The sequence below is a fragment of the Abramis brama genome (genome assembly GCF_963993115.1).
Source record: "Abramis brama genome assembly, chromosome: 1".
Lineage (NCBI taxonomy): Eukaryota > Metazoa > Chordata > Actinopteri > Cypriniformes > Leuciscidae > Abramis > Abramis brama.
This window is the reverse complement of record NC_139963.1, coordinates 8,679,711-8,692,762: the sequence shown is the minus strand read 5'-3', so window position 1 is coordinate 8,692,762 and position 13,052 is coordinate 8,679,711. Positions and strand designations below refer to the sequence as shown.

The following is a 13,052-nucleotide window of genomic DNA, read 5'->3' as shown; positions in this document are numbered from 1 at the left end:
GCGTGTCAGCGACTGCCTGCAGCCTTTGGCTTCCCCTAGTGGACATTTCCTCAATTACACTTCATTTTATTTCCTCAATTACACTTCATTTTTCTCTAGTATAAATCATATTGATTTTAACCACACTACACTATAATGTGATAATTTGTGGTAAATCATGTTAGAAAAATGGTAAAAAATACTAGATCGTGGTATATCATGGAATCACAACATTGTTAATTGTTAATTGTGTTAGCATGTGCCCATGTGCCACTGCAAGCACCACTCACATTTTCTTCAGGAAATATACATTCGAGTGTATATTATTACAGTAAATGCATGTAACATGTAACAATGACACTGTACAATAGTGTTACCAAAAAAACTGTAAATAAAATACATTTATCAAGTTTTTAGAAATGTACACAGTATTGTGTTTGTTTCATATGGTTTTAAAAAATATATATATTGCAATTACAATTGTTTTGTCGACCTGTCCAGGAACAGATGCAAATTAGCTGTTAGCTAACTCTGGTGCAATTGTTTAAATTGTGCGCTGTCCCTGTCAAATAAACAGTACAAAAAAAATAAAAAAAAATAAATGTAAGTAGGACAATTAATGAACATCAGAATATGAACAATTTAGAATTCAGTGTGTGTGTGTGTGTGTGAGCACGTCACTGACTTTTTCACATAATAAATGTTGAAGTTGTGTTTTATTTTATGAAGTTTTTTAATATAAAACATCCCTGAGTGTTGCTCAGTCTCCACTTCTCTCTGACATAGATGTGTCTCTCTCTGGCCAGCCAGTTCTGTCTGTATCTCTCACACACACACACACACACACATACATCTATTAGGACATTCATTAACACAATTCATTGAATTGTCCTTACCCATCACAACTAAGTGCCTAACCCGAACCCTGACCCTAAACCTGGTCAGTTTTGCATTCCTGGAGTGTCAGATGACACAACACATGTAAAAAATGATCGGCCGAAAATTAGACTGATTATTTTTGACACATTTAGTAAATATTGCAACCAAAAGTGAAGAATCAAAAATGGACACAAACCTCTTTGTTCATCAGTATCTTCATGTTTCATGGTGCATTCATCAGAACAATAGCAAATGACATCTGGCCCAGTTGTGGCCCACATCTTCCAAATTCTTCTGGCCCACACACCGCATGACGGCGACGACTCAACCTGAGTGTGAAGTCAGCCACAACCGGGCCAGACGTGGGCCACATCTCAGAAATGGCATGGGCCACATCTGGGCCAGATCTAATTATCATATAATAAAGAAAATACTCAAATAATCAGTCAAAAGTGATTTAATAAATATAAATATTTCATGAATACATTTAAATTTATAAATAGTAATCAAAAACAGGAAACAATACATATTATAAATACATATTATATAAATATGACAAATATAAAATAAAACAGGCGGGGTCCAGAAGGGGAGGACTGCCAGAAACCAGAAGGTAATCCAAAGAAAACATATTTATAAATAAAAATCAAAAACAGGAAACAATAAATATAATAAATACATTATATAAATATATACAATTAAACAGGCAGAGGTCCAGAAGGGGAGGACTGCCAGAAACCAGTCCAAAGAAAACATTAGACCAAGGTCTACATACATATTATGAACAAGGTCAAGCAAGTTTCACTCAGAACCAGGAGACTTTAATAAACAAGTGCAGAATCAGATCTATAGTTCAGAAACAGAGCAAGGCAAAAGGGCAGTCCGTTGAACAGGCGAGTGCCAGAACCAGGAAACAGTCCATGTGTTTGTCTTGCCCGACGGCCTCCATCCCTGTCTGCGGAAAGCTGCAGCATCTCTTTATCCAGTTTTCTACTTCCTGGTCTGTTGCAGTGGAAGTCAAACGGTTTCTTCTGACTGCAGCGACAATGACCAACAGTAAATAAGCTAATTATTATTATTTATTATAAAATCTAACATTTATAGGGAATCGTTTTTTAGCTGACACCAAACACAAATAAAACACAGTAGTTAATTTCAGAAAGCCACACCATTAATTACAGTTTTCAGAGAGGTGTCTTTGAATGCCGCTTTTCCACTGATTTCCCTCCAGGTCATTTGCCGGGTCATGTCGTTTGATAGAAGGAAGCTCAGAATCCGCCACACACTTTCCTTTACTGTTGTGCCTCCCCTCAAGGCTAACGTGTTTATCTGGAAAAATAAATACATGCACAAATAAAGGAACAAGCAAACATCACACTTGATTATAATGTTCAAAAACAGGGTGGGCTTTTACCGGTCAATATAACAGTTCATTTGAAGTTATTTAGCCTATAAAAGGATAGTAGAATAGCCGTTTCTGTTTAGAAGAGCATAAAAGTGCGTCCATCCATCATAAAAGTGCTCCACACAGCTCTGGGGGGTTAATGAAGGCTCTTTGAAGCGAAGCGATGCGTTAGTGTAAGAAAAATAAAGAGCTTCCAGCAGACAGGCCTTGGAAAATATACAGCCATTCACTGCCATTATAAAGCTTGGAAGAGCCAGGACATTTTTAATATAAATAAAGACTCCATTTGTCCATTATTTATTTCTAAAGAAACACGACAATGTATAAAATGCTCCATTACCTTGTAGCTTATGTTATGGCCCTGTAGAAGCAGTTTTTGTAAAAGTAGGCTAATGATTGCGTCATAGCCACGCGACTCTCTGTCGCACAGTAAAAAATTACCGTATGGACAGGAGGAGAAGCTCGCAGGCAATATTTTATGAGCATAGACGTCTATGAGGCAATCGGGGGGACGTAGAGTCAAGGGAGAAGCCCATATAGAGTCCATAAAAGCAACGGGGAAAAATTGTGCAACAACGTTTTGAGGAATTGGAAATAATTCGGTATGTGGCAAGTATACATGAAGTAGCCTAACATTTATCCACGATCTTTAAATAATGTATCTACTTAATTAAATAATGAAGTATGGGTAACGGGGTATTAACGGGGGATGGAGAAATTATCATGAAATTATGCAATGGAAAAAAAAAACATCTCAATGTCAATCGCGGTTAACTAATTAACTAACTTAATTGTTAATTGTGTTAGCATGTGCCCATGTGCCACTGCAAGCACCACTCACATTTTCTTCAGGAAATATACATTCGAGTGTATATTATTACAGTAAATGCATGTAACATGTAACAATGACACTGTACAATAGTGTTACCAAAAAAACTGTAAATAAAATACATTTATCAAGTTTTTAGAAATGTACACAGTATTGTGTTTGTTTCATATGGTTTTAAAAAATATATATATTGCAATTACAATTGTTTTGTCGACCTGTCCAGGAACAGATGCAAATTAGCTGTTAGCTAACTCTGGTGCAATTGTTTAAATTGTGCGCTGTCCCTGTCAAATAAACAGTACAAAAAAAAAACAAAAAAAAAAATGTAAGTAGGACAATTAATGAACATCAGAATATGAACAATTTAGAATTCAGTGTGTGTGTGTGTGTGTGTGAGCACGTCACTGACTTTTTCACATAATAAATGTTGAAGTTGTGTTTTATTTTATGAAGTTTTTTAATATAAAACATCCCTGAGTGTTGCTCAGTCTCCACTTCTCTCTGACATAGATGTGTCTCTCTCTGGCCAGCCAGTTCTGTCTGTATCTCACACACACACACACACACATACACATACATCTATTAGGACATTCATTAACACAATTCATTGAATTGTCCTTACCCATCACAACTAAGTGCCTAACCCGAACCCTGACCCTAAACCTGGTCAGTTTTGCATTCCTGGAGTGTCAGATGACACAACACATGTAAAAAATGATCGGCCGAAAATTAGACTGATTATTTTTGACACATTTAGTAAATATTGCAACCAAAAGTGAAGAATCAAAAATGGACACAAACCTCTTTGTTCATCAGTATCTTCATGTTTCATGGTGCATTCATCGGAACAGTAGCAAATGACATCTGGCCCAGTTGTGGCCCACATCTTCCAAATTCTTCTGGCCCACAAACCGCATGACGGCGACGACTCAACCTGAGTGTGAAGTCAGCCACAACCGGGCCAGACGTGGGCCACATCTCAGAAATGGCATGGGCCACATCTGGGCCAGATCTAATTATCATATAATAAAGAAAATACTCAAATAATCAGTCAAAAGTGATTTAATAAATATAAATATTTCATGAATACATTTAAATTTATAAATAGTAATCAAAAACAGGAAACAATACATATTATAAATACATATTATATAAATATAACAAATATAAAATAAAACAGGCGGGGTCCAGAAGGGGAGGACTGCCAGAAACCAGAAGGTAGTCCAAAGAAAACAAATATTTATAAATAAAAATCAAAAACAGGAAACAATAAATATAATAAATACATTATATAAATATATACAATTAAACAGGCAGAGGTCCAGAAGGGGAGGACTGCCAGAAACCAGTCCAAAGAAAACATTAGACCAAGGTCTACATACATATTATGAACAAGGTCAAGCAAGTGTCACTCAGAACCAGGAGACTTTAATAAAACAAGTGGAGAATCAGATCTATAGTTCAGAAACAGAGCAAGGCAAAAGGGCAGTCCGTTGAACAGGCGAGTGCCAGAACCAGGAAACAGTCCATGTGTTTGTCTTGCCCGACGGCCTCCATCCCTGTCTGCGGAAAGCTGCAGCATCTCTTTATCCAGTTTTCTACTTCCTGGTCTGTTGCAGTGGAAGTCAAACGGTTTCTTCTGACTGCAGCGACAATGACCAACAGTAAATAAGCAAATTATTATTATTTATTATAAAATCTAACATTTATAGGGAATTGTTTTTTAGCTGACACCAAACACAAATAAAACACAGTAGTTAATTTCAGAAAGCCACACCATTAATTACAGTTTTCAGAGAGGCGTCTTTGAATGCCGCTTTTCCACTGATTCCCCTCCAGGTCATTTGCCGGGTCATGTCGTTTGATAGAAGGAAGCTCAGAATCCGCCACACACTTTCCTTTACTGTTGTGCCTCCCCTCAAGGCTAACGTGTTTATCTGGAAAAATAAATACATGCACAAATAAAGGAGCAAGCAAACATCACACTTGATTATAATGTTCAAAAACGGGGTGGGCTTTTACCGGTCAATATAACAGTTCATTTGAAATTATTTAGCCTATAAAAGGATAGAAGAATAGCCGTTTCTGTTTAGAAGAGCATAAAAGTGCGTCCATCCATCATAAAAGTGCTCCACACAGCTCTGGGGGGTTAATAAAGGCTCTTTGAAGCGAAGCGATGCATTAGTATAAGAAAAATAAAGAGCTTCCAGCAGACAGGCCTTGGAAAATATACAGCCATTCACTGCCATTATAAAGCTTGGAAGAGCCAGGACATTTTTTTAATATAACTGATTGTATTTGTCTGAAAGAATAATGTCATATACACCTAGGATGACTTGAGGGTGAGTAAATCATTAGCTAATTTACATTCATTTCAGTTCCTTCAGCAGTAGGAGGAACTTATTCACAACCATCAATCTCATTGGTTAGTGCTAACTATGACCATCCACATTCTGACTTCAGTAAATCAGTTAGAGTGAGTACAGTTGCCGCTTCTTCACCAAGCCAAACCTTTCTTGTTGCTTAACCATTCCATGTCGAACCGGCCCAGCCAGTACAGATATGACTTTAACATGTGGTTGACTTCTGTACCATGAACAATGAACAAAAGATGAAAACACTGACACAGTTAATTGATGAGTTAAATTGTTCTACTGAAATATGAACTCTTACCACAGCTGTCTTGTAGTCTTCCTGCTGCAGCCGCCCCTCAATGACCTGAAGCTGCTGAAGACTTGACAGTGGAAAACAGTCTGTGTTTAATGTTGGGCTGTCTTCTGTAGTTGATCATTTTTTTAGGTCGTAGACCAATTTAACCAATGTTCCCATCTGTTCTTTCATCATTTCTTGGTTTGCAAGAATTTTGCGTATCCAAGCTATAAAAAAGAAAAAGCATAAAAAAAAAAAAAAGTCAGTACCACCCTTCACTGAAGCCAGTGTGGGATGATGCTAAAGAGGGGAACACCACAACAATATATTAGTTTGAACATGTTAGAAGGAAGTAAAACTCTTTTACTCTATGGTTCTGCAGATTTGGTTGTACATAATTTGGTTTAATAGGTTAACGAGTAAAACATGGTCAGTTTTAGAACTTAAATTGTTGTGAAAGATAACGCATGTTGTGTAACAGTATTTTGGATATATGGGTAAACCTGTAAGATTTGAATGCAGTGTTAGTGAACTGACTCTCCGGCGCGCAGTGTAAACGTCAGCGTCCGAATTCACTGACTTATTTTCATTCACTCCTTGCAGATATAGTGCACTCAAACGCCATACACTATTATACAGGGATTAGTGAATGAGTGAACGGTTTCAGACACAGCTATAAACATTCGAAGCTAAAAAACATTATAATCCAGTCATTTTAAGCCAAAATGGGGGTCAACCTAGGACAAATTGCAGCAGAAGCAAACTCAACTGATTGTGTATCCTCAATATGTCCTGAGTAAAGAAAAAAAAAGAAAAAAAGCCCTGAAGAATCCCATTGGGGATTATACATAAAGGAAGTAGTACTTTAAACCAGCCTTTATTAATTATTATTGCAGAGATGGGGTTTGGGACTGTTTCTGGGCGTTCACTTTTTATTTTACCTACCTTTTGTCTTCTGCATTCTCCTTACCCCTTCTCTCCTGTTCCCTCAGACTCATCCCCCAGAAACAGTCCCACAGACCCATCCCCAAACCCCATCTCTGCAATAATAATTAATAAAGGCTGGTTTAAAGTACTTCCTTCTATGTATTAATGCTCATGGGTAGCCTAAACAGGTTCCATTCAGACCTTAAAGGGGTGGTAAAACGCCTTTTTCGAAGGCTTGATTGTGTTTGTGGGGTGCACTGTAACATGTGTTCATGCTTCGTTTTTAAAAATTCGCATTATTTTTCACATATTTAACCATTATTCTACACTGCTCTGTCCCTCGTAAAAACGGTCGGATGATTTCCGCGTTCTATGACACTGTTACTTTTGTATATTTAGACCGATTGTAGCTAAATATCTGTCGCCTGAACTATTAATCCAATACGAACACTAAACACTGGCTTTACAACAGTAGCCAAATCAAACACAAACCATGTTTAGCATGCCTGTAGATAAACAAGCATGTAGATAAACAATACATAAAAGCTATAATCAAAGAATAATTTACACTGATCCCATAAACGACAACAACCACGAACATTACAAGTTCGCTGCGCTGGTGATATTAAACAGAAGTTTGTATGTGTTTGTCGGATAAGTATGAATTAACATTAGCATTTAACAAATTAACAATTAACGTTGTCCTTCGTTTACTTCCTTGCTACAACGCACAATTAACAATACGAACTATTACAGGAAAACACAACAACGAAAAAGAAATCATACTTACAGGTTGTGGCCCGTAAACAGTTTCTGTTTTTAAAGTTGGAGCTGCTCCATCAAGCCGTTGTGCGAATCCTTCATCGGAGGAGGGGTTTATGTAAATATTGGGCTTAGTGATGTCAGCAAGCCCGCAGGAATGTCGTGTAGTCCCTACTGGCCGTTTTTTGTAGTTCTTAGAAATTGATTTTTTAAAAGCAAATATCTCCCTTTGCTTTAAACTTTTACAGTTGTAACTTTGCAGATGTTGTTTATGCTCAAACAGCAACATTACACACTAACTAAAGTTAGAAAAGTGAAATCGTGTTTTACCACCCCTTTAATTAAGGTACTACTCAACCATTTGGTAGACCACACTTTAAGTCACTATATTTCATTGAAAAATGCATCAAGCTCAACTCAACCTGAATGAGCCATCTCTATCGTTTGGTGTAGTTGTGCAATGCTAAAGAAATCCACTAGATGGCGCTGTGTCTGTGAGCAGCCTTTTCAGCGTTCCTTCAAACAGCACGTGACACAGCGAAAACTCACTCATCCTTTGATGACGCATATCAGCGGGACTTTTAAAGGTAAGACTATTTTATTTACTAAATTAATAACATAAGTCTAAATAAGTGGTTCAGATGACCAAACCAAGGTTTTCTTGCATAATTAACATTTTAATTGTTTAGTCAGACATACACATTCATAAATCTAGGATTATATTAAACGTTGATGTTCTGTATGTTGAATATGAATATAAACAATTATATGTGCACACCTATAACTGCGCTTTGAATGAGATTGAATCACATGCTAAATGACCGATCTACCCAGTACTCTCATTCACGAACGAAAGTACCAGTTAGTTCAATTCGTTCACGAACGAGATCTCTCTCTCGTTCAGACTCAAAACAGAGCGATCTCAGTCAGTGATGGGCATATTCGTTCAGTAGATCCAACCAAATACATGCCCCTTCACAGCCCGAACTGAAATGCTATTGGCTGACGTTACGCAAATGAGACCTAACCAATACTGTCATATTTTTTTGGTTTGTTTTAGTTTTTAGAGAAGTGCATATGACATGAATAAAACGTAATGAATTCATTTTTGATAATACAAAATGAACACAAGTAGTCAAGTAAATTGTTCAAAGTGCAAAATACCACAAAACTAAGACTAAAACACACAAACAAAATATAAGAAAAGTAACGAGAAGTGTAAATTTAAATCAAGTAAGCAGTCAAGTGCCCCCCCCCCTTAGCTCAAACCAAGTAAAAAATGACGATGTTAATTTGTCTTTGTTATATTTAACCATTAGCTTGCGTTATTAACCTGTTTTCATTACAATGGTAAAGTGTAAATTTGTTTCTTTGATGCAAACATGCTAACTACACAAACCTAGCTCTATCGGTTCGCCATCATTATCGTTCAAACAACTGGTTATTTTCGTTCATGAACGACATGTACCAGTTCAACAAATGATAAGATCTCTCTCGTTCATGGTTCAGACTCAAAAGCAACTCGGTCAGTCAGTGAAGGGCGTATTCGTTCACTACATCCAACAAATCACATGCTCCGTCACATCTCATACTCGAAGGCTATTGGCTCGAGGTTCATTCTTTGACGGGTTGAAAACACCGGTTCACTGAGCTGCGCATGCGCTGCTAATAGCGCCGCACTGCTGGAGGGAGGGATTTCACATTTCAGTGAACGAGAAATATGAGTCAATGGATTACGTGAACGAGAACGATTCGTTCACCTAAAGGATTCGTTCAAAAAGAATGATTCGTTCACGAACGTAACATCACTACTGTTAGTTCACCTCAACTCCTGATCCGAGACGTTCTTTCCTTTGCAACTTCATATTTATCACGTTTGTTCTCCTCCTCTCGTGTCTCGAGACGTCAGTTGTCGACTCGTCAGTGTCTGACTCTGATCTGTCTGCTGGGCCGTGTGTGATACAGCAGGGCCGGAAACAGAAACGATTAGTTCATCTTTCGAGTCTCGAGTTCGGGTCCGAGTCTTTCGTTCTTCCTGTCAGTCCCATAGAGGCTATGCTGTCAGTAACGGAAAGAGAAAAGATTAGTTCATCTCTCGAGTCTTCGGGTTCGAGTCGTTCGTTCTTCTAGCCACAAACCCATAGCACTATGCAGAAACAGAAATGATTAGTTCATTTTTTTCGAGTCTTCGGGTTTGAGTCCTTCGTTCTTTTGTCATGTGACCGCTGGTATCTCGCATCAAATACAACATTAGATTCGTATTCAGGGATACAAACATGTACGGTCAAAAAAGAGAGAGGTTATCGAAGCCCTCGCCCCACAGCAAATATCCAGATACTTACATAATTGTGACGAATTTAATCCTTTATAAGTTATCATTTTGCAGTGTAAGATTACAGTTAACATCATTAAATATTACATAAATGTATTACTATGTATTTTTATTAAATTTAGTGAGTGTATAAATCAGTAGCAAAAAGTAATTCTTGAAAAAAATCTGCACAGTAATTTTATAAAATCTAAACATGTAAATAAAAACAAATTACTGTAACGTAAATGACTCTGGGTTAATGCAAATTAGCTCAAGGATATAGGGAATTTTGGAAATATTAATAATCATAACTCATGGTCATAATTCATAAATCGCATATACATTTACTTTATCAATAATCGGTATTTACCTCTTGGCTGGCCTGGTCTCTTTTAATCAATCAGTCACTTGTCCAGCAAATGTATGTAAGATAGCTCATCACAGTTCAGCCAGGGTATTACCGTATTTACAAACTCCAAGAAAGTTTTATCTTCTGGCCACGAACATCAAACTTTGAGTTTATGAATTAAAAACTACTCAAGGTAGTCTATATCATCGAGCTTGTAGCTTAATTAGATCTTTTCATTTAATTGACTTCATAAAAGTGGGTTTTCAAACACAGAGACAGTTAAAAGTATAAATGGATTTTAATAAATGTAAAAACTAGAGAGATTATATGAGCTACAAATATAAACGTACGTAAAAATGCAAACAATAAAACAAACAAACAAACATTTAAACAAACAAGAACATAAGAAATAACGTGATCAGAATAAATTAAATAAAAGAGAGAAAGAAGGATATAGAGAGAAGAGATAGCTGGTAATTATTACAGACAGAAACCTAATTTCAAGAGACACCTGGAATCAGCTTTTGAAAGATCAATATACTTGCAAGGAGAAGAGGAAGAAGGGTGAGAGAGAGAGAGAGCGTGAGAGAGAAGGTGAGTAAGAACTTTTAAAGGGAATCTGCTTACGCCCTCTTTTTTCGACAACAGCAAATCGGACCTTCTGATCTGAGGCGGGAAAAAGTTTCTTTGTTTGTGAGGAAACGCCTACTTTGACTTTATCATGTGAGAAATAGAATTCGTATTTTCTCTCTCAGAAAGATAATACCCATAAGAATACATTTCATTGTAATCTCATACATGTATGCAATTCCGTGAGATCACTACGAATAGAATGAGACCAGAAATGGCGTGTACAGAATATGGGAATACAGATATGCATTTCAAATGTAGAATTCTGGGCATTTTAGGTGTCAATTGATTTCTGTGATGCAACATAGACATCTCAATCTGCCATGGAAATTATACACATAAAAATACATATCAAAAGCATTAGTAATGGCTTGTTATATAGGAAAAGTCTGTTTCAAAGTCCACGAGTGTGTTTGTGTGTGTGCGTTGGAATGTCACAAGTCTGTAAAGTCACTGGGAGTTCATGCTGAACTGGGGGGGATTCCAGCCACACCGGCGCTGGTGAATTACCCCCGTAGGGAGTAATAACCAGAGCTCGTCTTCCTAAGGACAAAGAAGATGTGTTCGACACCCTCATGATTCACTTAATTTGAAAAGCAGCTGGCCGGATGTCATTGTTGCTACATTACTATTAGTACTCTTATAAAATTCAATCAGGCAATCATACATTTCACCATTTTATATTTATATATTAATGTCAAGAATTCAGAAGTGTATATATTTATATAGCCTACACTACACAGAAATAATATACAATTAAATTATGCTTATTTTAAATGTAATGAGCAGGCTAGGTATAAAAAGAAATATAGGCTTTTAATAATCTTTCAGTGCGCAAAACCATGAAAACATGAAACGCTTCAAAACAGAGCGCACAAAGCGATTATGCGCATCGCGGGTGCAGAATGATGTGCTCAAAGCAACATGGAGTCACAGTGTGCACAAGTGCGCATTTAAAAGTTCACGGCGCAAAGCGAAGAAATGTCGAGCGCACAAATCCTAGTGTATATCTGTCCAACAGTTTATTGATCATTTGTTTCTTCACAGTTTTAAATTCCAGTTATTGTGCGTTTGATGCCGATTCATAGTCCTTGTGATGTGTGTGATCTGACAGGCACACGGTAGCGAGTCATTTAAAAACAGCAACAAACTCCAACAAAATAAAGTCATTTTATGCAAATCTACAGCCTTTTCTCTACAGATCAAGCATTATAATGTGAATATATCATATTGGAGAGAGTTTTACCGTGCATCCTGCCGTAACCGGAAGAGGCGCGCGCTGTTTGAATACCGAGTGGAGAATGATTGACAGGCGCAGAGGAGGGAAAATGAGTTTCCGTAAACTTTAATGATGTAAATAGACTTCTGTCCATCACATTAAGCTATGGAATGGCTTCAGATGACTGTCACCCAAACTGACGTGAAAAAAGCGGGAGGCGCCGAAAAGCGCGCTGTTTGCATCCCTGATGTTGCGTAATGCGCATGCGCAGTCAACACAAAATGAACGAATCACTCCGAGACAACTCGGTAGTCCCGAGTCATATTAAAGATTCGTTCAAAATGAACAAATCGTTCATGAACGACACATCACTAAGTTAAACACAAGAAGGCTAGCTACTAGCGAGTCTCCGTAACGAGTCTGACAAGGATTTCGAGATCGCCCAAAATTTCTTTCGCCGAAATTCTCGATTCAGCTTTTGCGTTCTACAGTCGCCATTCATCATGTTTATCAATTTCCTTATCAATGCACATCAACCAATAACTTGGCGTTCATGTAAACACTACATTCAGATTCACTAATCGGAATGAATTCAGTTAGACTGAAACAAAAGGTGTGCATGTAAACAATGGATGCCGACCGCAGAAAGCAAAAAGCTGAATACCGGACATTTTGGACGATCTCGGTGGCCGGACATGTCCGGGAAAAATAGGATGGTAACCCCTAATACTTTCTTCTACTACTCAGCTTTCTCCACAGAACAAGAGCCTGTTAGCTTAGCTTCCAAAAGATAGCTGACACTATCTGTGTACACTGTGTACATGCTGTGAGTGAGATCGCATCCTCATATGGGCAAGCTTAATGCTAAGTCCTGAAGTATCCCTTTAATGTTAGATATACGGTAAGCAAAATTAGCATGATTGTACTATCTTTATTGATGAGTTGTTTTCATTAAAAATAATAATAACCACGAATTAAGCATTCATTTTAGAAGTGGAAATCCAAAGACCTTTTGTGTTAAAACGCAGGTCTGTTTAATATAATAAATTAATTTGTGCTTCCATGACAAGCACATATACACTAAGGAGAAAATAACTACAGACAACTGCAAAC

The 13,052-nt window shown here is 37.4% G+C and overlaps 1 long non-coding RNA gene across 1 annotated transcript; it reads right to left on the bottom strand.

Moving 5' to 3' along the window:
* Positions 1-4,218: 4,218 nt before the first annotated feature.
* LOC311083722 lies at positions 4,219-7,396 on the bottom strand. The gene is made up of 3 exons (XR_014606347.1): positions 5,766-7,396; positions 4,870-5,029; positions 4,219-4,735 (listed from the first exon to the last, which is right to left on the bottom strand). It is a non-coding gene; the product is annotated as an uncharacterized lncRNA (long non-coding RNA).
* Positions 7,397-13,052: the final 5,656 nt, after the last annotated feature.